The sequence below is a fragment of the Amblyomma americanum genome, chromosome 2 (genome assembly GCF_052857255.1).
Source record: "Amblyomma americanum isolate KBUSLIRL-KWMA chromosome 2, ASM5285725v1, whole genome shotgun sequence".
Classification (NCBI taxonomy): Eukaryota; Metazoa; Arthropoda; class Arachnida; order Ixodida; family Ixodidae; genus Amblyomma; species Amblyomma americanum.
The window spans coordinates 204,777,989-204,801,387 of NC_135498.1; the positions used below are offsets into that span (position 1 = coordinate 204,777,989).

Sequence of the window (23,399 nt, forward strand, 5' to 3'; positions counted from 1 at the left end):
CCCGTCAACCGGCACCAACTCGGCCACTATCAGTGAAGCGTGCAGATAAAATAGAGAGAGGGCAGAATTAAGAAAAATGACGATGTAAAGAATAAACACGTGTCAAACCCACCGCATGCTTCAGGACTTCGGCGAGAAATCAACACGACGGCTAATAGCAGTAGGAGCTTGTAGAAAACATTTATTTCGCGAGAAGCTCATACTGTAGAGGTTTACGACTCTTAAGCAAACCGCCAGCCCAGCATGACATCTATTAAAGGCGTCGTTTAGTAGTTCGCCAAAACGCCTTGCAGGCGCTCAATTATATTAGCATAGGCTGCCCTATGGGGAACTGGGATCCCACGTCTTGCCTCCACCTGCTTTTGCTCAGTTAGGGACTGCTCTTGCTTCAGGGCCGCAATGAGGCGGTAGAGGTCTGGGTGGCGGAAACCTAGCGATTGCTGCAGGCTGTTGTGCCATGCTTCAAAGCTGTCGTTGGTCTTCGGCAGATCATCCAGCACGCGGTCGTGGCAGCTACAAAGGAAGTGGGCGGAAACGGGGTGTCCTTCCGCGTTCGATTTCGTCCAAATGGGACACCTATGTATGTCCGCTCAAAATAGTAAAAAACTTTTTACTCTCAGTGGTCCAGGACTTACACATGGTCCTGGAGCTCTTCGTAGCCTGAAAAATTCGGAAGCCCATTATTAATTAAAACGAAATCAAATGCACACTCTACAACAGCAGTTACTGGAGACATTCCCTTCACTTATTTTTCCATTGTTCTAAATGCTTCGCCTTAAGCACATTTTTAAGCGCATGAGGGCAGAACTGCATTCTTTCACATATGCGAAGTCGGTGTTTTAGCGAAACTTTTCGGGCGTCGAACGCGTGCGCATTGGAGGTGGGGAGTAATTACCTTAACTACTTAACAAATACTCGAAAGAAACATGGGCTGCAAGAGCCCAACTCACCTTTGGCAACATCTTCCGGTCTCAGAAAACTCAACGCTGGAAGTAGCTGCACTGCTTCGCGGAAGTAGGAGTCGGTAGTGTACTTTCGGATAAGGCCGATCTCTGGAGATTTCCTTCGGAAAGACTGCTTCAAATAAAAAAAAAACATGCTGAAGGGGTTGCGGCTGGAAACACAACCCGAAAGGCTTGGATGGCTGCCTGCTCGAAGTCTGTGAGCAAACTCATTGGGGACAGAGCCGGCTCAAGTTCCAGCATTTTCCAGAACACCCGTGTATAGGTTGCTGCAGTTTTCCTCTTTAGCAGACAATACACCATTGGCAGCGCCCTCCTTGACTGCACATCGTGAATGGTGTACAGCTGATAGAACACAGCTGGCGCCACTGAAAATGTTCCATCGGCTAACCAGTGTGGACAGGAGGCCAGGTTGTCAAGGTTTGCCTTCGTTCCAAGAAGAATGAGTCTCTCCGGGTCTCCCGGTCCATCATCGAAGAGCAGAAAATCGTCACCAGTGGCCAACTGCCCGAGCTCTCTATCCAATACGATGTCTGCGATGGACCGAGGCGTGGACGGCAGCGCCTTGGAAATCCTCCGTTGCCTTTGAATCGTCCTCGTCATCGATGCTATTGAAGGCAGTGCTGATCTCTGAAATTCTGCAGTGCATAAAAAGGGATGGCAGAAATGATGAATAAGAGACGTAGTATTTCTTTTTGTCTGCATTCAAAAGTCGATCAGAAAAACAGCATTGCATTATACTCGTACCTGAGAAATATTGCGAATTGAAGCCGCACGTTCCTTACATGCCTAAAACCCCGCTTCCAAAAAATAATTCGCTGTCGGGTCAAGAACATAAAATGACCTCATAAAATTAAGAAGAGGGCAATTAAAGATACAAGTCAGCCAGTTTTTGCAGTGCATAAAATGGTTATTAAAAAAAGTTCAGTCAGGTAGAGGCTTGTTGCTATAGTTATCCCTCTCCTTACGGCTGAAACAAAACTTCTAATATTATAGCACAGTGTCGGAGCTACTGATACGGGTTTTCTCTCAAACGTTTTTAAAATCCACACTTCTTGAAACGGCGGTCTTGTTGAAGGACTATTCCGCTAGCAATCTGTGGGCATTTTCAGGTGAAGGTTGTATCCTGTACGTTTAAAGGGCGTTATGAACAGCTAGGTGAAGTAAATACTCTCCCTAAAAATTGCAGACATGCCGTATAGGTCAGGCCGGAGGAGCGTATCATAATTATCATCAATAGCCCCATAGAAGAATTTAAATACAAGGGAAACACTATCCTTATAAGTGCTATATCACCTTTTCACATCTGCTCATCTCACCTGATGTCTCCACCGGTACAAATTAAAATATTTCCAGAGCTTTGTGACGGCTTTCGACGTTGTGAACAGAGATACAGTCCAACTCCACAAGCGAAGGAACTAAACAATTTTTTTTGGATGCACGTCGTGTGAAGCTATATTCGAATTTTTTTTCCGGCTACGGCAAACATATGAAGTTACCGTTCAATGAAGCAGTTGCCTCTGAGATGACTTCTCTGGTCCGGTTTCGAGATCCTGTCGCTTGTTGCTTCATTTTCTCTATTGTTGAAACCGCGATGCAACGCTCAGGGTGGTGGCCTACGTGTAGAGGTGTTGCCTGCGGAAAAACGTAGAGGCTAACGAACAGGGTTCAGCTTAAGTTAGGGGCAACGCAGTGAGCCATAGAAAGAAAAATGATAGGTGTAACGTTAAAGGGCCGCAGAAAGGGGTGTTTGAGCTTGGCTTTAAAATGTTTGCACTATGTAAAGTACAGGCCACCGAGCGTTCATGCCGCGTACGAGACCTCAAAAGCGAGCGGGAAATTTAGAAAAAAATTTTAAAAATTGCCGCTTTCGCACCTCGCGGAGACGCGCGGTGCCGGGATCTAGCGTGAAAACCTGGCAGACGACGTCACGTCTGGCAAATGACGTCAGCAGCCGGAATCAATCATTGGTCCACAGCGCCAAATTCTTTCAGACGTCAAGCATTATCGCGGCCGCGGCCACTCCGCGCGCTCGCTCCGCAGCCGGCGGAGGTAGGGGAGGCGCCGAGTGAGTGGGGCCGGCGAAAGAGCGCCGTCGTTTTGGCGTGCGAGAGAAGAGGGAAAGGCGCGAATACGCGGAAGTTGCAATTTTGTATGCATATAACTCAGCTTCCGCAAAAGCCATTAAAATAATTCTTGCTGGGGGATAATTATGAACCGTCGTCTTTTAACATACCAGACATATCGCACCTTAATTGAGACCTCCTTTCTGGGTCCCTTTTAGGGACCGGGAGTGTGCACAGTGGGTGAGGAAACAAACAATTTAATTACATCTCAGGCGAAATCAAGAGGAAGAAATGGGGTTTTTTAAGGGTAACGCTGGTATTTAAGGGTAACGGTGTGGATTCCAGGAGAAGAGGGGCTGATGACAGTTAGAGGGGCTGATGACATTAAGAAATTGTTGCGCTTACGGTGACGAAAAGCAAGTAACCTAGTCTGTGCTGCTGCCCTTTGCACTTTGTCTCTATGTTTCCTTTCCAAAGGAATCATGACCGCGGGAGCCGTCGATTTTTCGAGAACGTCAGTAATTTCTGCTCATTGTCGAAGGGGAAGTTGTAGCTTTTATCGTGCCACGGCTGTTCTCGAGGGGAGCGTGCGCTCTTTCACACGGTCTCCGCACTGAGCGTGCGGACAATGGGGGCTCGTCAATGCGAGTCGCGCTCTCCGCCGTCGCTGAGGGCACGGTGACCTTACCGTTCGTGGGCCACTCGCATCTTTGGCGGCTGGTGGCACGCGCCCAGTTTCGCACTTTCGAACGTTGATTAACGACAATCAGCGCCTCGGCAAAAAAACACAAGCATAGGAACATACTGGCATGTACGTTATGGAGATCGAACTACAGAGGATAATTGTTCAAATAGCGCATGCTTAAAAATACCGACAAGTCAACCTCTCATTTCAGAAATCAAAACAACTATAGGGCAGGTATTGCGGTGACCAATGCACGATTTTTACAGTGATCAGTTCTGTTGTGGTGGTAATAATCACTTGCGCGCATACTCAGTAGTTGCTAATTACAGGTGATGGTTCCAGGCAAAGTAAACAACCTCTGGAGGTATACACCTAAGAATATAGGTGGTTGTACACTAAATGGTGGGGAACGTTCACCCGATGGTGAACGTTACGTACTGCCACACGGACTTTTGTCACCTAGGTCAAGCATATATAAAATCTTTGAAGTGGTTTCACCTAACCAAACGATCAGTAAAGCATAAAGAATCCGAACTTGGCCTCATTTTTCAGCAACCCGATAACATATTGGATGTGATAATGCTCACAGAAACATGGTGCACAGATGATATAAATGATTTTCGTTTACCTTCCTACCAGACGTTTTATGTAAATAGGGCAACTAGTCGCGGTGTTGGAGTGCACCTCTTGGTAAAAAAATGATTTCCAATGTGACCTACTAGACACTTTCTGTACAAGTAGAAGGGACTGTGAATTTATGGCACTGATATTACAAAGCACTGTACTTGCCGTTCGTTATCGACCTCCGCATGTAGTGGTGACCACGTTTTTAGATTACTTTGAAAGAAATTTGGAATTTCTTAACAATTCCCACTTTGACCTCATTTTTGGTGGCGACGTGAATATAAACATGTTTAAGCAATGATTCCTCAAAACTGAAACCGGATGTTCTGTTGAGGGCAAATGGTCTTACAAATCTCGTAATCTCCCAAGAAGAGTGACACTAAATACTTCAAAATTAAAAGATATTTTCGTTACAAATATAACTCCGCAGAGAATCAGAGCAGAGGTAATTATGGTTGAGTTGAGTGATGATTAGTCTATATTTTGTGCTGTACCACAAAGGTCAACACAAAAAAAAAATCGCCTGCAATATTTAGATCTTCTAAGGGCGTTTGAGCTCATAAATCATCAGCTACTCATCAGGAAGCTAGAAAGTTATAGTTTTCGGGGTGTGGCTGCTTCGTTAATCCGATCATATTTAAACAATAGCAAGAAAATTGTAGATATAGAGAAACTTTGTTCGGATTCGCTAGCAGTTCATCGTGGCGTGCCGCAGGGCAGTATTTTCGGGCCATTTCTTTTTAATCTCTACGTGAATGACATAGTAGGCGTAGCTCCAGCCACAAAATTCATCATTTGCGCAGACAGTACGAGTCTATTCTCTTAAGCAAATGATACCGATCAAGTAATTCGCCATGCGAATGAAAGCCTAGCTATGCTAGAGAAATGGACCGAAGAAAACCTTTTAAAAATAAACATACAAAAAACGAAGACATTCATTTCACGCCAGAAATAAACCAGTAACAACTAGCCAAACTGTCTTGCTCAAATCAACCCCAGTTGAAACGGTGCCTTGTATTAAAACATTAGGTGTTACATTTCACGAGACCAATTATCTTGGGATGTACATATTAACTGCTCAACAAAAAAAACTCTCGCAAGAAGTCGGCCTCATGTATCGTAATGCAAGTGTATTACCGCGTTATGTAATGATGTTACTGTATAATACCTTATTTTGTTCAAGACTTAGTTATTGCCATTTAGTTTGGGCCTATGCGACGCAAAACAATATACACAAAATTAATGTTCTGCAAAAAAAGTTTTTACGTGTCGTTGCAAGTGTCCCCATGTGCTTTCCCTCGGAACGATTATTTCTCATGTATAGCGTGATGCCTGTTACGAAGACTTATGATTATCGTCTGCGCGAACAATATAAACGAGAGATTAAAATTCGTACTTGTTTCTTGCGCCAGATAGCCAACATAAGAAACCATCCCAACACACACAACACGCGAAATTTTGAGAGATGGGAAGTTAAAACATGTAGGACAACATATGGTTTACAAATGTTAAAAAACCGGTTACCAAGACTTTTAAATACGTTGCATAAGAAAAACATACCCCCCCCCCAACCCAAGAATATTACTTTCAAGAAATTTCGTAACTACTTTAGTAACTAAAAAACATCAAAACAAAAAAATATTCCCACAAAATTCTATCTGAAACCATCACTTTCATTTGGTATGTTGTCTTTTATATACCCGGCGATGCGATTCGTTGAAATTGTGTGCCCCCTTGTTACAGTCAGGTTTTGTGGAGATTTACTTTTTTAATGTAATAAATTTTGCGTGCTGTTGTTGCAGAAAACTAACTGATTTAGCTTCGTTTCTAATGACAGTAGACTGTTATCGTTTATGTAACTTCATTTATTGCAAGAAAAAAGAAACAATCAAACTGTTCGTTAGGAGGGGAGCAAGAGCTCGAAAAATTACATGCTCATCGTTGGTGCTCCCCGCTCGTTCTGTCCTTTTCCCTTGCCCCTCCAGACGGAGGAACTCTCTGCTGGTCTCAACCTTTGGCCCTCTCCCTCGGGTTCCCAGAATCCCGTCGCCCGAGGGGAGCCGCCGCCGGCCATAAACAAGCGAGAGGTGTCTGGGTTTCGTCTCATGAAGCGTATTTAAGAAAATCACATACAAGGGACACACAGGTCAAACACAAAAAGAAAACGAAGTTTCAACACTGCCCCGCCGAATGACCTTGCTCATTCTACGTTTCTGCAAACTCTAATGGGTACAGTGACAGAACAGGGCGTCGCAAATTCTTCCCCTGCGGCATCCTGACCTCACAAGAACGAACCTTGCCGTCTCGCCCAGGAAACACGACAGCGATAACTCCTGTTCTCCAGAGCAGTCTCGGTTGATTCTCTCGAACCAAGACAACCTTTCCGACTCGGGGAGTCACGGCTTTGGGTTGTTTAGAGGCAGAGGCCGAGCGTAGCTGCCCCAAGTATTCTCGCCGCCATGTCTACCATAAAAGATTCGGCATTCGCCCTCGCTTCTTCCAGAGCGCCCGGAGCGAAGCGGCGGACGCCTCGATGGCTCGTGTTACAGGCGAAGGCAGAGCCGTCAAGCGTCTTCCCGTCAGGAAACTGGACGGTGTGAGCGGCGCACCGTCTTTAGGGTCTTCATATGTGTACGTGAGGGGCCTAGAATTTATTACTGCCTCAACCTCAGCCAGGATTGTTGATAGCTCAATGGTGTCTAGGCACTGACGTCCGACCGTTTTCCTCAGCGCGCTTTTCACGCTACGGACCAGCCTCTCGTAGAATCCGCCCCACCACGGTGCGCGCTCCACTATAAATTTCTATTCTATGCCGGAGTTGGCAAAATGGTTCTGAGTTTCAGGGTGCCGCAGGAGCTTCCACAAAATGCCGATATCTTTTGACGCTCGTTTGAACGAAAGAGCGTTGTCAGAGTAAATGGTTCTGCACAAGCCTCTGCGCGACACAAAACGGCGGAATGTCTGTAAGAATCGCTCTGTGCTCATGTCCGCAACAAGCTCAAGATGCACCGCCCGCGTCAAAGCACATATAAACAGCACGATGTACGATTTCACGGTCCGACTGTTCTCCCTCACCAGGAGGGGACCGGCAAAGTCGAGGCCGACGACCTGAAACGGGTCCGCTTGAGACGTCCGGTCAGGTGGAAGGAGCCCTGTTGCTGCGTCGAAGTGCGAGACACTGTGCCGCTTACATACCACACACGATCTCACAACACCTTTCACAAGCTGACGCCCCCGCACAATCCAGTACTTGTCTCGTAACTGCACAAGTGTGTCTCTTGCACCTGCGTGAAGCAGCTGTCGATGTGCTTGGTGCACCAGAAGCGTTGTGTAGCGATGCGTCTTGGGGAGCACAATCAGGTGTCGTTCGTCGAGTGTCGTCTCTGTGGAGCAGATTCGCCCTTTTATCTTCAGTAGGCCGTTTTCATCTGTCCACAGGGCAAATTGTTTCAAGGCAGAGTCGTTTGGGATGCGGCTGCGTTTCTTTGTGCTTTCCAGTTCCGCAGAAAATGCTGACTTCTGAACACTTCTCACCCAAAATCCTTTCGCATGATCGATTTCTGCAGCAGTCAAATGGCCCGAGGTCCTGTCAGAAGTTCGCAGATTTCGCACGAATCGGAAAATCCAAGCAGTTACTCGGTTCACTCTAGATGCAGAGCTAAAATCTTCCAGATCCAGCAACTCATCTTCTTTATCGCCGGTGGAAGTTAAAACACCGACCTCCCTTTTCTGCTACAGTTCTTCAACCGTGAAGTCGCCCTGTTGTAATTCAACCGGCCATACGTCAGCTCGACCCGTTATCCACTGCGGCCCGTTCTATCATAGCTCGCTGGTCTTCAGTTGAGTGCTTGTCAATCCCCTAGTCATGAGGTCAGCCGGATTCGATTTTCCGGGGCAAAATCGCCACGCCGCGTTTTTACTGTTTTGTTGGATTTCCGAGACGCGGTTCCTGACAAATTCCTTCCACCGTGCTGCGTTTCCTCGAATCCAGCTCAGTGTGATCATAGAATCGGACCAGAGGAAAACCTTGACAAACTTCATATTGTCACGGACGAAGACAGGTCGAAGACAGACCGCACGGGGGAGCCGGTAGCGTGATGGCTAAACTAAGTGCGGCATTGCCCCTCCCCTCTGGAAAGGCATCGACTCGATGCCTGACAGTGAGGGGGAGCCATGTGTTGGTGTTAACAGAATCCCAGGCACCGAACGTGGTGAGAGTTGTCCTAGCGGGCATGGTATGGCTTGAGTCTTGCGACGTGCACAATTTCGGATGTCGGCGGGCGTCTGGAAGAACGAACACTCCCTTGCGGGCGCACTTCATACGTAACGTCGCTGAGTTGGCGGAGTACCTCGTAGGGGCCGAAGTAACGGCGCAAAAGCTTCTCGGAGCGACCGCGCAGACGGATGGGGCTCCAAACACACACTTGATCGCCAGGCTGGAAAATGACTTCGCGGTGACGGAGGTTATAGCGGTGAGCGTCGACTTCTTGCCGCACGCAGGTTCGTTGCCGAGCCAGCCGGCGGGCAGCCTCTGCATGGCGAACGAATGCATCAGCGTCGGCAACAGATGGGCGGGCAATATCGGGCAACAACATTCAAGTTCAAGTTCAAGTTTATTTTCCTTTCTTACAAAGGAGGAGCCGGGACTAAAAGCTGTGGTAACAGCTTGACTGGAGGTCCCGACTCCTTGAGACAGTGGCAGTACAGAAGGAAGGCGAGGGTCACATCATTTACATCAATTAGTAATGTCATGGGTATCCGATGCAAATCCACATTTACGCGAAGCGCGAACACACATGCAAAACGAAAGTCGCAATACACACATGTACTCAAAGCAAATGTTTTACATCACTTAAATATACTAAAATATATCATGTCTGCTTCTTTCACAGATTGAAATTGTCTCGGCAGTAGTCACGGATATTGTGTTTTGAATTTCTGGTAATATCAAAATTGTCATGGATTAGTTTGTTTAGCAAGAGGGGAAGGTTGTAACTTAAGGACTGGTTCATAGAGTAAGTTCTTGGTGTTGGAGTGATCCAAGTTTCTTTGTATCTAGTGTTACGGCAGCTGTTATTTTCTCTCAGTTGTCCAAGTACAATAAAGGGATTGTCACGTTGTTGTGAAGAGTATTTATAGCATAATAGAAGCCTGTAAAAGTATAACGCGAAGATTGGAAGGATATCATACTTTATAAAGATATTTCTTGTGGGGAAAAGGAATGGCACATTTGCTATGGACCGGACGGCTTTTTTCTGCAGCAAATGCAATCTATGAAGATTTTTTACCCCTGTTGTTCCCCAAACCAAGCTGCAGTATTGGATATGACTTAGTACTAACGCGTTGTAGAGCAACATCTTTACCCTTACTGGAAAAATATGTCTAAAGCGACCACGTATACCTAGAGCTGAGGAAACTTTCGAACAAATGTGTTCTATGTGCGCATTCCAAGTTAGGTTGTGAGAAAATATAACGCCCAGTGTTTTTACAGAAGTCACAAGCTCTATTGGTTGGCTGTTTAAGGCTATTTTGAGAGGCCTAGATATTTTCTTTCCCTTGGGGAGGTATAACAGAACTTGTGTTTTTGACGGATTTATGCGCAAGGAGTTTGCATCTGCCCATGAGTGCAGTTTATTAAGGGCTTCGCTTGTTTTGCTTTCAACCTCGGCCTCGGAAATACCTGTGACAAAAAAAGTTGTGTCATCTGCAAATGACACAACCTGAACATAACTAGCGCTGTAGACGATGTCATTTATATAAACTAAAAATAGCAAAGGCCCAAGAATGCTTCCTTGGGGCACTCCGCATGTTATATGGAGGGTAGGAGAGGATGCTGTGTTTATATCTACATATTGGGTTCTGTGAGATAAGTAAGATTGTAATAGGGTTAGCGCTAGGCCCCGCACACCATACCTTTCCAATTTAAAGAGAAGAATATCATGATTTATGAGGTCAAAGGCCTTAGTAAAATCGATGTAAATACCCATGGTGAGCTTGTTTTCACTGAATGCCTTAATTATAATTTCTTTTTGAGTTAGAAGTGCTGTCTCTGTAGATCTTTTCTTCCTGAATCCATGTTGAAAATCTAGAAATAAGTGATTTTCGTCAAAATAAGAAGTCACTCTGTGATGTATTATTTTCTCGATGCCTTTGGAAAACACAGGCAGTATAGAAATCGGTCGGTAGTTTGTGAATAGGTTCTTATCACCTTTTTTAAAAATGGGTATCACTCGAGCAATTTGCATTCCTGTAGGGAAAACCCCAGTAGAGAGAATCAAATTATAAATATAGGTAATAATAGGGCACAGTATGTCAAGTACATATTTTACGGGCAATATCTGGAAGCCATTTACGTCCAGCGTTTTACTATTCTTCAAGTTATTGATGGAAGAGAAAACCTCAGCTGTTTCAGTCGGGGCCAAGAACAGCGAACTTGTCCTATCGTTTCCTCGCACGTACTGAGCGTAGTTTCTACTGCAACTCCCATCGAGTTCATTATCTTTCGTTTGATGAATAAAAAAGTGATTGAAAGCATCTGCCAATGGAACACCGGAGAGCTCTTTTTCCCCATGCTTAAAGGTGCCAAGTGTAAGCGTAGGAGTACCGGGACGCACCAAAGAGTTCAACTTGCCCCAGGCTGCATCTGGACGCAGTGTAGTTTCAGCATCGAACATATCTATTAGGTATGAATCCTTAGCTTTCCGCAGCGTAGACGTAAGTTTATTCCGGTAGCTCTTAAATTCTGCAAGTATATTTAAATCTTTAATTTTTACAAATTTGGCATACAACGCATTTTTATGCTTGACCATTCTCAGGTGTTCTCTCGTTAACCAAGGTTTTCGCGCTCTCTTTGGCTTTTTTACTTGTGTTACTGGAAAATGCTGGTGGTATATTTTCTTAAGGATACTTATAAAGATAAGGTACGCTGTGTTGCTCTCACGGCATTCATATACTGCATCCCATGTTTGTCTTTCAACATCCTGGCGGAATGATTCAAGACGCGAAGATGTAATAACTTGACGATATGTGGGCTTTGGTTCATTCCACTTGATGGGAAATTGCTTGTCTACGAATAAAAAGGTTCCCAGATGATCACTTATACCTGTACAAAGAGTGCCAGCAAATGTAGTGTCTGTGTTAACGTTGGTAATAAATACGTCTAGTAATGTAGAACTTTGTTCTGTGATGCGCGTTGGGTTGGTGATTACATTAGATAGGCCATAAGTAGAAAGGGTAAGGCTCAAGTCTTTCTGGTAAGGAGTAGGTACAATCATGTTCACATTCATGTCTCCACCTAAGAAGATCTGTGCTTTTTGCTCCGTCACATATTCTAAAAGTTCTTCAAGGAAGGCCAAAAAACGGCTAAAGGTACCAGATGGCGGTCTGTAGACCACGCAAAACATATTGTCAAGGTGTCGTAAGGTAAGCACTTCAAAATCAGGAGTGACAGCACAGAATTTCTCTTCGGTATCACACAGCAGATTATCTTTTACCAGGATAGAAACACCACCGCCTCTTTTGTCGTGACGATTTCGATAGAAGCATTGATAACCAGATGGGCAGAATATAGCCGTTTCGCGTTCATACCATGTTTCAGTGAGCATGAGCACAGTGAAAGACATTTCAAATACTTCTAGCAAAGCATGCATTTCATTATCTTTGTTTCTTAAAGATCGGACGTTCTGATGAAAAAAAGATAGGGCAGGTTTTTTCTTTTTGGCCAATTTATGAATTTGCTGTGGTAGAAAATCCATGTTTAGAGCATACAAGCTGTACAGATGAGCTGGAACATTTTAAGCAATCCTAGAGAGCTGATCCTTGCTAGTGATAGGAATAACTGTTGATGTTTCAGTTTGGCGAACGTAGATTTTTCCATTCTTGACCCAGGCGTATTTCCATCCTCGTTCCTTTTTCGCGGCATTTACAGCACCGAAGAGGCGTTTCATTGCCGGACACAGGTGCTCATTGACAAAAATTTTATCATCTTGTTCTATCGCGAGGTCACGAGCCGTTAGCCTGTGCTTTCTTGCTTTTTCTAAGAAATAGTTACGCGGAGCTCTGTGAGTAAACTGCACAATTATGTTAGGGGAGGTAGAATTTCCGGCGGTCTGGACCCGATGGCAGACTTCAATGTCAGTGTCCTTCAGAGGCGTCCCGATTACTTCACCCAACTGTTTTGTCAGTTCGTGCAGGTTTTCACCGTCTACCCGTGGCACTCCTTTAATTTCAACGTTCAGGCACCGCGAGTGTTGCTCGTTCTGCATAAGTCGGGATTCCTGCTCTTTTACTTGCGCATAGAGAGCTTCGCGTTCTTCCTTCAACGTGCTTATACTTTCTTTCAGAGCCTCGTTCTCTGCTTCAACTTTTTTCACGGAAGCTTTCATTGCCTCATAGCACTGGTTTATGAAACTCATGCTGGCCTTAATATCTCTGACATCCTTCCTGAGTTCTCGCTCGAAACTTTCTTTTAGCTCGCGAAACTCTTGTTTCATCTCACGCTTAAGGTCCTCAAACAATTTCTGAAGTTCTTTGGCCATTTTTCAATGTACTGAACTCGCGTATCAACAGTTTTGGCAGCAGCAGTGGCGGTTAGACAGTTACACTGACGTTAAAATGAGGGGAAAAAGTGCACCAACCTGGAAAAAGTGCGCAAAACTTGTAAGACATGTCTGTCGCTCACCACTGCCACTGCCAAACTGTCGAGAGCGGGGGGCGTGGCCGGTTACTGCTGACGGAGGGAATAGCACACGGTTGCTGGAAGGCGTTGACGGTGGCCGCTGTGTCCTGGATGTTGAAGAAAAGACGACGATTTAAACCAACTTGTTCAGCTCCGGTAGGGCCAGGGCCGAAGCGAGGCGACAGCCTCATCAAAACAGGAACGGACCTGGAAAAAGTGCGCAAAACTTGTAAGACGTGTCTGTCGCTCACCACTGCCACTGCCAAACTGTCGAGAGCGGGGGGCGTGGCCGGTTACTGCTGACGGAGGGAATAGCACACGGTTGCTGGAAGGCGTTGACGGTGGCCGCTGTGTCCTGGAAAAAGTGCGCAAAACTTGTAAGACGTGTCTGTCGCTCACCACTTCCAGATCCAGCAACTCATCTTCTTTATCGCCGGTGCAAGTTAAAACACCGACCTCCCTTTTCTGCTACAGTTCTTCAACCGTGAAGTCGCCCTGTTGTAATTCAACCGGCCATACGTCAGCTCGACCCGTTATCCACTGCGGCCCGTTCTATCATAGCTCGCTGGTCTTCAGTTGAGTGCTTGTCAATCCCCTAGTCATGAGGTCAGCCGGATTCGATTTTCCGGAGCAAAATCGCCACGCCGCGTTTTTACTGTTTTGTTGGATTTCCGAGACGCGGTTCCTGACAAATTCCTTCCACCGTGCTGCGTTTCCTCGAATCCAGCTCAGTGTGATCATAGAATCGGACCAGAGGAAAACCTTGACAAACTTCATATTGTCACGGACGAAGACAGGTCGAAGACAGACCGCACGGGGGAGCCGGTAGCGTGATGGCTAAACTAAGTGCGGCATTGCCCCTCCCCTCTGGAAAGGCATCGACTCGATGCCTGACAGTGAGGGGGAGCCACGTGTTGGTGTTAACAGAATCCCAGGCACCGAACGTGGTGAGAGTTGTCCTAGCGGGCATGGTATGGCTTGAGTCTTGCGACGTGCACAATTTCGGATGTCGGCGGGCGTCTGGAAGAACGAACACTCCCTTGCGGGCGCACTTCATATGTAACGTCGCTGAGTTGGCGGAGTACCTCGTAGGGGCCGAAGTAACGGCGCAAAAGCTTCTCGGAGCGACCGCGCAGACGGATGGGGCTCCAAACACACACTTGATCGCCAGGCTGGAAAATGACTTCGCGGTGACGGAGGTTATAGCGGTGAGCGTCGACTTCTTGCCGCACGCAGGTTCGTTGCCGAGCCAGCCGGCGGGCAGCCTCTGCATGGCGAACGAATGCATCAGCGTCGGCAACAGATGGGCGGGCAATATCGGGCAACAACATCGTGTCCAACATAGTGACGACTTCACGACCGTGTACCAAACGAAATGGCGTGAACCCCGTCGTCTCTTGAAGGGCAGTATTGTAGGCAAACGTGACGTACGGAAGGATTTCGTCCCAGTTCTTATGGTCGTCGTCGACGTACATATTAATCATATCAGCGATAGTCTTATTGAGGCGCTCGGTTAGGCCGTTGGTTTGAGGATGGTAAGCTGAGGTCTTACGATGACTTGTGCCACTGAGCCGCATAACTTCCTGAGTAAGCGTGGACGTGAACGCTGTGCCTCGGTCAGTTAAAACAACATAAGGGGCGCCATGGCGGAGGACTATGCTGATGATGAAAAAGTCAGCAATTTCAGCAGCAGTGGCGCGGGGAAGGGCTTTCGTCTCACAATGCCGGGTGAGGTAGTCGGTGGCAACCACAATATACCGGTTACCCAATGATGACGTGGGAAATGGGCCCAGTAAGTCCATGCCGACTTGGTGGAAAGGAATTCTCGGCGGAGCAATGGGTTGGAGAAAGCCAGCCGGCTTGAAAGGTGGTTTCTTCCGACGTTGACACTCGCGGCAAGTACGTACATAACGCTTGACAGTCGCAGAAAGCCTGGGCCAGTAATAACGGTGACGAACTCGTGCCATCGTTCGAGAAAACCCGAGGTGGCTGGAAGGAAGCTCGTCGTGGCATGCCTGCAAAACGTCAGTGCGGAGCGCCGTTGGAACCACGAGCAGGTAACCAGAGTCCGTCGGGGCGTAATTTTGTTTGTAGAGTACGCCATCTCGCAAGCAAAACGACGACAAGCCACGCGCGAATAGACGAGGCGGTAACGAGGCGGTACCCTCAAGATAATCGATGAGTGGCCGCAATTCCGTGTCGTCCCTCTGGTGTTGAGCGAGGCCGGACGTGGTCAGAGCACCAATAAAGAGGGGGTCATCTTCGAGGTCATCAGAGCTGGACGGGATAGGAGCACGGGACAAGCAGTCTGCATCGCTGTGTTTGTTGCCCGACTTGTAGACAACTGTTACATCAAATTCTTGCAAACGAAGGCTCCAACGAGCTAGCCGGCCCGAGGGGTCTTTGAGATTCGCGAGCCAGCACAGTGAGTGGTGGTCACTCACGACCCGAAACGGGCGACCATACAAGTAGGGCCGGAACTTCGTTATCGCCCACACAACAGCTAGGCACTCCTTTTCAGTGGTTGAGTAATTGGCCTCGGACCGAGACAGCGTGCGGCTGCCGTAAGCAATCACACGCTCAACAGCATCTTGCCACTGGACGAGGACTGCACCGAGGCCAATGTTGCTGGCATCGGTGTGAAGTTCTGTATCCGCCTCCTCGTCAAAATGGGCAAGAATGGGCGTTGTTTGTAGGCGTTTGCGGAGCTTTTCGAAGGCGTCCTGCTGTTCCTGTGCCCAGACGAAAGGCTGATCGTCTTTTGCTAGCCGTGTGAGAGGCTCAGCCAGCCTGGAGAAGTCTTGCACGAAGCGTCGGTAATATGCGCAGAGGCCAAGAAACCGGCGCACAGCTCGCTTATCAGTGGGAGTCGGGAACGCAGCTACAGCAGCCGTCTTGTCGGGGTCGGGGCTGACACCCTCAGGTGTCACAACATGGCCCAAAAACTTAAGCCGTTGGTACGCGAAGTGGCATTTTTCGGGTTTTAGAGATAGACCGGCTGATCGGATGGCCGTCAATACTGCACTCAAGCGTTTGAGATGTTCTTCGTAGGTCGCAGCGAAAATAACCACATCATCAAGATAGACGAGACACGACTGCCATTTGAGGCCAACCAGGACAGTGTCCATCATTCTTTGAAAGGTGGTAGGAGCGGTACACAGGCCAAAGGGGAGCACCTTGAACTCGTACAAACCGTCAGGCGTTATGAACGCGGTCTTTTCACGGTCACGTTAATCGACTTCGATCTGCCAGTACCCACTGCGTAGATCAAGAGAGGAAAAGTATCGGGCATGACGCAGGCGATCGAACGAGTCATCAATTCGGGGCAACGGATAAACGTCCTTTTTAGTAATCTTGTTGAGGCGACGATAGTCGATGCAGAATCGGAGAGTGCCATCCTTCTTGGCGACCAGCACAACGGGCGAAGCCCACGGGCTTGTTGACGGCTGGATAACCTCGTCGCGGAGCATTTCCTCAACCTGCCTCCGAATCACCTCCCGTTCTTTCGCAGACACTCGATAGGGGTGGTGCTGTATAGGCCTCTCGCCTTCATCCACTACAATGCGGTGTTTAGCGACCGATGTTTGTCGAACTTTAGAAGTGGTCGCAAAGCAGTCACGAAAAGAGTCGAGGATCATGTGGAGGCGGTGTTTCTGATCGGCGGTTAGGTCGGGGTTCACGTCAGTCATAACGGGGGCGTCAGACGTCGATGCATGGGTATCGTTGAGGGAGCAGGCGCAGTGGGAGACTGAGTCACTAATTTCATCGAAATAGGCTATGGCGGTTGCTTGCGGCAAGTGGCGGTATTCGGCGCTAAAGTTCGTAACAAAAAGCGGCGTTCGCAGTCCGCGGAGGGAAGTAACACCCCGCGAAACGCAGACTTGTTGACTCAGCAGTAACGACAGGTTACCTTCCGCAACCCCGTGAGGAGTGCGTGGGTTGGAGCATTCCACCGTAATAAACAAACTGGAGCGTGGTGGTAGCGTGACATTGTCATCAAACACGCGAAAAACAGGCCTGTCGGGCTCGCTGCTGTCGGCTATGGCACAATGAGGTGAGAACGTCACGACAATTTCGCGGAGGTTGATTATCGCACCGTGTTCCCGAAGAAAATCTAACCCGAGGATGAGGTCCTTCGAGCAATGAGGCAACACAGCGAAGCAGGCAGTGAAGGTGACACCACGAATCTCCATTCTAGCGGTGCAGACGCCTAGCGGTGTCACCAGATGGCCTCCAGCTGTCCGGATGTGTGTTCCAGGCCAAGGTGTCAGTACTTTCCTCAGGACAAGCGTCAGACCACGACTCATGACGGAGAAATCGGCGCCGGTATCTACGAGAGCAGTCACGCGGCGGCCATCAACGATGACCGAGATTTCAGCCGAAGCTTGGCCACCGTCAGAAAAACGCTGTGTGAGGGAGGTCGGACTAGGGGATCGTTCTCGCGGTCGGGTTGGGGCGTCAAGCGGAGGCGTCTCCGTTCGTCGAAAAGTCGTCGGACTTAAGGGTCGTTCAGATTGTCCAATTGAGGCGTCAAGCGAAGAAGGCGTCTCTGGGCGTCGAAAGGTCGTCGCGGCGTGGGGTCGGAGGTCGGGTCGCATGCTAACGTCGGTGAGCGGAGGATGTTCGTCATTATGTCCGGTGACGGCGGCCCTACCTCCGGGGGTCGCCGTCCTCAGTTTTCCCGGCGCGGGCTGGAGGACTGCCGGACGTAGGACTGGCGAACTGGTGAAGAAAACCGTCGAGGCGACGGTGACCTGGACTGACGTTGGGCAGTGGGTACAGGTGGGACGTTGGCCGCTAGGTACTGATCGATCTCGCGGGGTCGTTCACCATAGCGCGGCAGGGGTGCGTCGGGCGAAAAGCCGCGCAGTCCAATCCGGCGGTACGGGCAGTGACGACGGATGTGGCCTGCTTCGCCGCAATGGAAGCACAGGGGCCTGTTGTTCGGCGTTCGCCACATGTTTGCCTTCGTGAGGGGTGGGCGGTCGTCTGGCAGCGCTGTCGTATTCGGGAATCGGTGGGACGGCGCGGTAGGGGCAGGAGAGTAGAACGCCGGCGGTGGTGGCGCAGGACTTCGCAATGTCTCGCTGTATGTCATCACATAGGGCGCTGGCGGAGGCGGCGCTGGAGTGGGCTGCACCGTGCGGCGTATCTCGTCACGGACAGCCTCCGAGATGGCGGTGGCACTAGGAGGCTGCTCCACAGAGCGAAGCTTCTGCAGCTCTTCGCGAACGATGCTCCTGATGAGCTCTCGGAGGGAGGTGTTCTCATCCCCGGGCCTCGGCATGTGGCACTCCACAGCAGTGATGTTTGAGGAACGGCCGTAGCACGCAAACCGCTGCTGCAGGGCGCGTTCCATGCCTGCCGCCTCCTTTGCAAAATCGGCGACTGTAGCCGGAGGATCGTGCACGAGCCCAGCGAACAATTGCTTCTTGACGCCCCGCATCAAATGGCGCACCTTCTTGGCTTCCGACATCGAAGGATCAGCGCGGTTGAAAAGCCGGGTCATGTCCTCCACGAACATCGCCACGCTCTCGTTTGGCTGCTGCGCTCTCGATTGCAGGGCCAATTCAGCACGCTCCCTCCACTCGTTGCTGCTGAACGTATCCAGCAACTGGCGCCGGAAGTCTTGCCAGTTGTGGATGGCGTACTCGTGGTTTTTGAACCCCGTCTTGGCGGCGTCCTGGAGGGCAAAGTAGACGTTCCGAAGCTTGTGGTCCTCGTCCCACAGATTAAATTCAGAGATCCTGTCATACCCGTCCAACCAGTCCTCCACATCTTCAAACTTGTCACCATGAAACGGCGCGGGCGTACGAGGCGAATGAAGAAGCAGCGGTGGCGAACTCACAGTTTGCTGGAAGGTCTGGCTGGCCACCGTAGAGGTCATCTTGCGGGATGGCGCGGCGAGGGGATTGTACTCGGGAGCTAAGCCTTTCAAGCGGCGGCTTGACTTGTGGACAGGTGTCGTGTCCAGGGGGTGTGGCTGAGCGCTGGAGGTTCCTGGGACCTCCTCGTACATAGATCGTACCCAGCAGCTGCACCAGAAATGTCACGGACGCCGGTGGGACGTTCAATCCCTGGCAGAACAGTACCTGGCGAGCACACTGCGCAGAGCGTAGCCGGCAGGCCTAGGTCTGAGCAGAAGAGGACGAAGTCCGGCGCGCGACAAAGGTCGAAGACAGACCGCACGGGGGAGCCGGTAGCGTGATGGCTAAACTAAGTGTGGCAATATCAAGATTCGACCTCACGAACTGGTAGAGTCTTGACGCGAGTAAGGCTGCCAATAGTTCTATCCTTGCCAAGGTGACCGCTTTCAAGGGGGCGAGACGACATTTGGCTAGCATGAAGGCGGAAGTTCTTTCTCCTGTAGAATTCTCGGTACAGAGGTAGACCACGGCCTTCGGCTGGCATCTGCGAACACGTGCAAAGTTCGATTCTGTGGGTGCCCTTTGGCGTTGGCTTCATACCTTCTTGTGATGGTGACATCATGTAGCGAACGTAATTCTTCGCACCACTTGATCCACTGCCTTAGGAGATGGTCTCGAAGTAGCTGATCCTATGCGATGTTTTCCTTCCAAATCTCCTGAAACAGCTCTTTCGCTCTCACTGTATACGGCGATAGAATTCCCAGGGGGTCGTAGAGCCGCTCGGTCGTTTGTAGGACAAATCGCTTGGTATTCTTTTGCGCCTTTGAAAATTAAATGACAGAGTCGGGAGAAAATGTCAGTTGGTGTTCCCTTGGTTTCCAACTTAAACCTAGCACTTTCAGCAAATTACCTGGTTGTCCAAGGAGCATTTCATCGGGGATCTCCTGACAAAACAGTTCGTTCATCTTTGTGCTGTTAGAACCCCACTTGTGCAGGCGCATTGAACCAGCCCGAAAGATGCGACTTGCCTCGTCGTATATCTTCGCTCCTTCCTCATTGTCCTGTGCGCCGCAAAGCAGATCATCCACATAAATGCAGCTTTTCAATACATCTGTCGTTGCTGGAAATTCATCCTTCATTGTTTCAAGGTGCTGCTGAAGCGTTGCTGCCAGGAGAAACGGGCTCGATGTGGTTCCGAAGGGTATTCTGGTCATTCTGAAGCCTTTGATCTCTAGCAATAGCCTGCCTTCTACAGGGCTCTCGGCGAACCATATAAACCTTAGCGCATCGCGGTCCTCTGGCGCTACACCTATTTGAAGAAATGCCTTTTCGACATCAGCGCCGAGCGCGACTTTATGTCGCCGAAAGTTAAGCAGGAGCCGAACGAGGTCAGGATTTAAATTCGGCCCACACTCGAGGTTTTCGTTCAGGGATTTAGCCTGAGCACTGTGTGATGAGGCATCGAAAACTATCCTCAGTTTGGTAGTCGTGCTGCTTTGACGCAGTACGGGTTGATGGGGCATGTAGTACACTCGCTGAGAGTCGCCGCAAAGTGCGTCTGTTGCCCTCTCTGCTATGCCTTCGTCAGTTAAGCGCCGCATTTTGAGTCATAATCTCTCATGAGACTCGGGTTCCTGCTTAACCGCTTCGTTAAGTACCGAAGGCGAACCTCCGCTAATCTGCGGTTGTCAGACAGTTCCACTTCGTCTTTCCAAGGAAGCTTTACTTCGTAGCGATCGTGGATCTTCTTGATATTTTTAGAGAAAACCTCGAGGGCTTGGGAGTCTGAATTTGCGGTCGATGTGTCTGACGCACCAGTGTTTTCCAACTCCAATAACCTCTTTAGAATAGGAGCGGTTTCTCGATCAGCCACGGTCGTTCTCATGACAATAGTATGTGTGCAAATTGTCCCTTGACATTTGGACAGGACTTGGCCCTGAACTGCCCATCCAAATACCGTCTTGATGGCAGTCAGTTTGTTGGGCAGCTTTCTCACCTTCCCAGTGATGCATTCCCAATACTGATCGGAGCCAATCAGCACATCAATCGGTGTGTCGTCGTTAAGAGCCGAATCATCACCCAAAGGAAGCATCAGCTCTCGAAGTGTTCCTCTGATCAGTTCGTTGGGGCAGGGGATACTCTGTTCGCATACGGAAGGTGTTTCTAGGGCTTCGATTTTGTACTGCGCTTTTGGGTCGTCTCGTCGGAAGAGGCACACTTCAACTCGCCTGAATGTGTGTCTGGTCTGCCCTCCTCCAAATACTCCCACCGACAGTAACTCTGTCCCGAGCAACTTGCACCCAAGTTTCCTGGAGCAGTCTTCTGTTATAAATGTTCTCTGACTGCCGCTATCGAAGAGAACTCGAGAAATCTTTCTTGCTTTAGTCCCTTTGTTCAACGCTGTAATGGTAGGCATTAGGACTGTGCGGCGAGTAGGGTCCTTTTCCGCCCCTGAAGCGTGCAGGCTTACTGGCTGTACCCCTTCTTTGGCCGACCGTGCGGTCTTGGCTTCGTTGACAGTAGGGCCGCACATCGCTGTCGCATGTCTGCGTTTACATCTCTTGCAACTGAGTTTAACCTTGCATTGCCTCGAATGGTGTCCATGCTTCGTGGAACGAGGCATCCGCCTTTCTCTGTGAGGACTGCCTTCCTTTCGTTTACTGTCATCTTCGACTCGCACTCTTGGCTCTCATGTGTATTTGAGTCGCAGAACACGCATTGCATGCAGATGGCTGCATCGTGCAGCGCTGAGGCCGAAGAAGGGCGAGCGTGCCCTCGATGCTTTCGTTCCTTGTGCCCGTCAAAGTGAGAAGCAGGCTTACCATGTGCGTCGTCGGGCCGGTCCTCTAGCGTCCTCTCGCGGCTTTCTTGCTCGAAGCGGAATAATCTGAGCAGGGAATACAGTGGCGTCAGCTGTGAGCTGTCCGACGACGATGTCGTTGAACCTGAATCGTCGACCACCGCCGGCGTCGCTTCCTCTTGGTTCTCAGCATGTGAACGATGATAGTCCAAGATCAATTCTTTCGGGAGAGCGCGGAGAAGGACAGGATAGAGCATCGCCTGGTAGCCATCGTCCTCGATGCCCAGAGCCTTCAGCCGCATGTGAACCTGTATCTCATCGTAAAGCCCTCTCAAGGCTCGCACATTCCTTGCAGAGAACACCGGTTTCACGTCGATTAGGCCCTCCATGTGATCCTGAACCAACGTTTCAGGGTTTCCGAATCGTTGTCGCAAGATGTCGACCGCGTCGCTGTAGCAATCACCTGATGCCTGCAGTCCGGCAATTGCAGTCACGGCCTCTCCGGTCAGCAGCGTCTTCAAGTAATTCCGGCGGTCGATGTTAGAAAGTTCCGTATTTTTGTGGACTGCCACCTCGAATTGTTCCCAGAATGGCTGCCAGTTTTTCCTTTTGCCATCGAATTTTGTTAGTTCCAGTTTCGGTAATTCGATTCTTTGAGCAGCGGAAGCGCTACCAACGGTAGCTTGAAATCGGATTTCCTTGTCTTTGCTTGCTTGTCCAGTTTTCTCTTTCTTCAGGTTTAGTCGGCAAATGCAAGTAGCAACCTTGTCACCATACTCGATGACTTGCTCGAATTCAGCCTCCACTTCGTCATCTTTGACATTTGGCTCGATTTCCGCATCTACGTCGTTGAGCTGTTGTTTGACCAATCGTAGACGTTCAAGAAGCACGCTCACCTTTTCGTTGGTGGGTGCTTCCTCGGCAGCGAGGATGTCGTCCGTTTCTTTAGTCAGCCGTGTAGCTTGACTTCTGACGGCCTTCCTCTTTTTCTTCAGAACATCCATGTTGATTTCGTTGGCATGTTGAGTCGTTGGGTCCGGTCGATGTCCCTGTTTAATCCGTTCCCGGGTTTCGGCACCAAAGTTTTGTTGTAGAAAACTAACTGATCTAGTTTCGTTTCTAATGACAGTAGACTGTAATCGTTTATGTAACTTCGTTTATTGCAAGAAACAAGAAACAGTCAAACTGTTCGTTAGGAGGGAAGCAAGAGCCCGAAAAATTACATGCTCATCGTTGGTGCTCCCCGCTTCTTCTGCCCTTTTCCCTTGCCCCTCCAGACGGAGGAGCTCTCTGCTGGTCTCAACCTTTGGCCCTTTCCCTCGGGTTCCCAGAGTCCCGTCGCCCGAGGGGAGCCGCCGCCGGCCATAAACAAGCGAGAGGTGTCTGGGTTTCGTCTCATGAAGCGTATTTAAGAAAATCACATACAAAGGACACACAGGTTAAACACAAAAAGAAAACGAAGTTTCAACAGCTGTTTCACACTTTGCTGTATATATTTGTTCGTGATTGCTGACCGCTACGTGTAGTTGCCAGTGTGGGGAACTGCGGCCTTGTCAAGCTGCATGCCTTAATGACAGCATTTTTCTGAAGGCCTCCAGCATCATGTGCGTTTGATGCAAATAAAGTAATTATTATTATTAAATCGGTAAAAATATTGGGCTCTTAGTAAATCATATACGTATATCACCTATCCAAAACAGTATGTAGCCTCGATACCT

General features: G+C 49.1%; 1 long non-coding RNA gene across 1 annotated transcript; it reads right to left on the reverse strand.

Annotated features, from left to right (window-relative positions):
* Positions 1-427: 427 nt before the first annotated feature.
* On the reverse strand, positions 428-1,015 carry LOC144119420 (uncharacterized). Its single transcript, XR_013312358.1, has 3 exons — positions 951-1,015; positions 636-660; positions 428-513 (listed from the first exon to the last, which is right to left on the reverse strand). It is a non-coding gene; the product is annotated as an uncharacterized LOC144119420 (long non-coding RNA).
* Between the last annotated feature and the right edge of the window lie 22,384 nt (positions 1,016-23,399).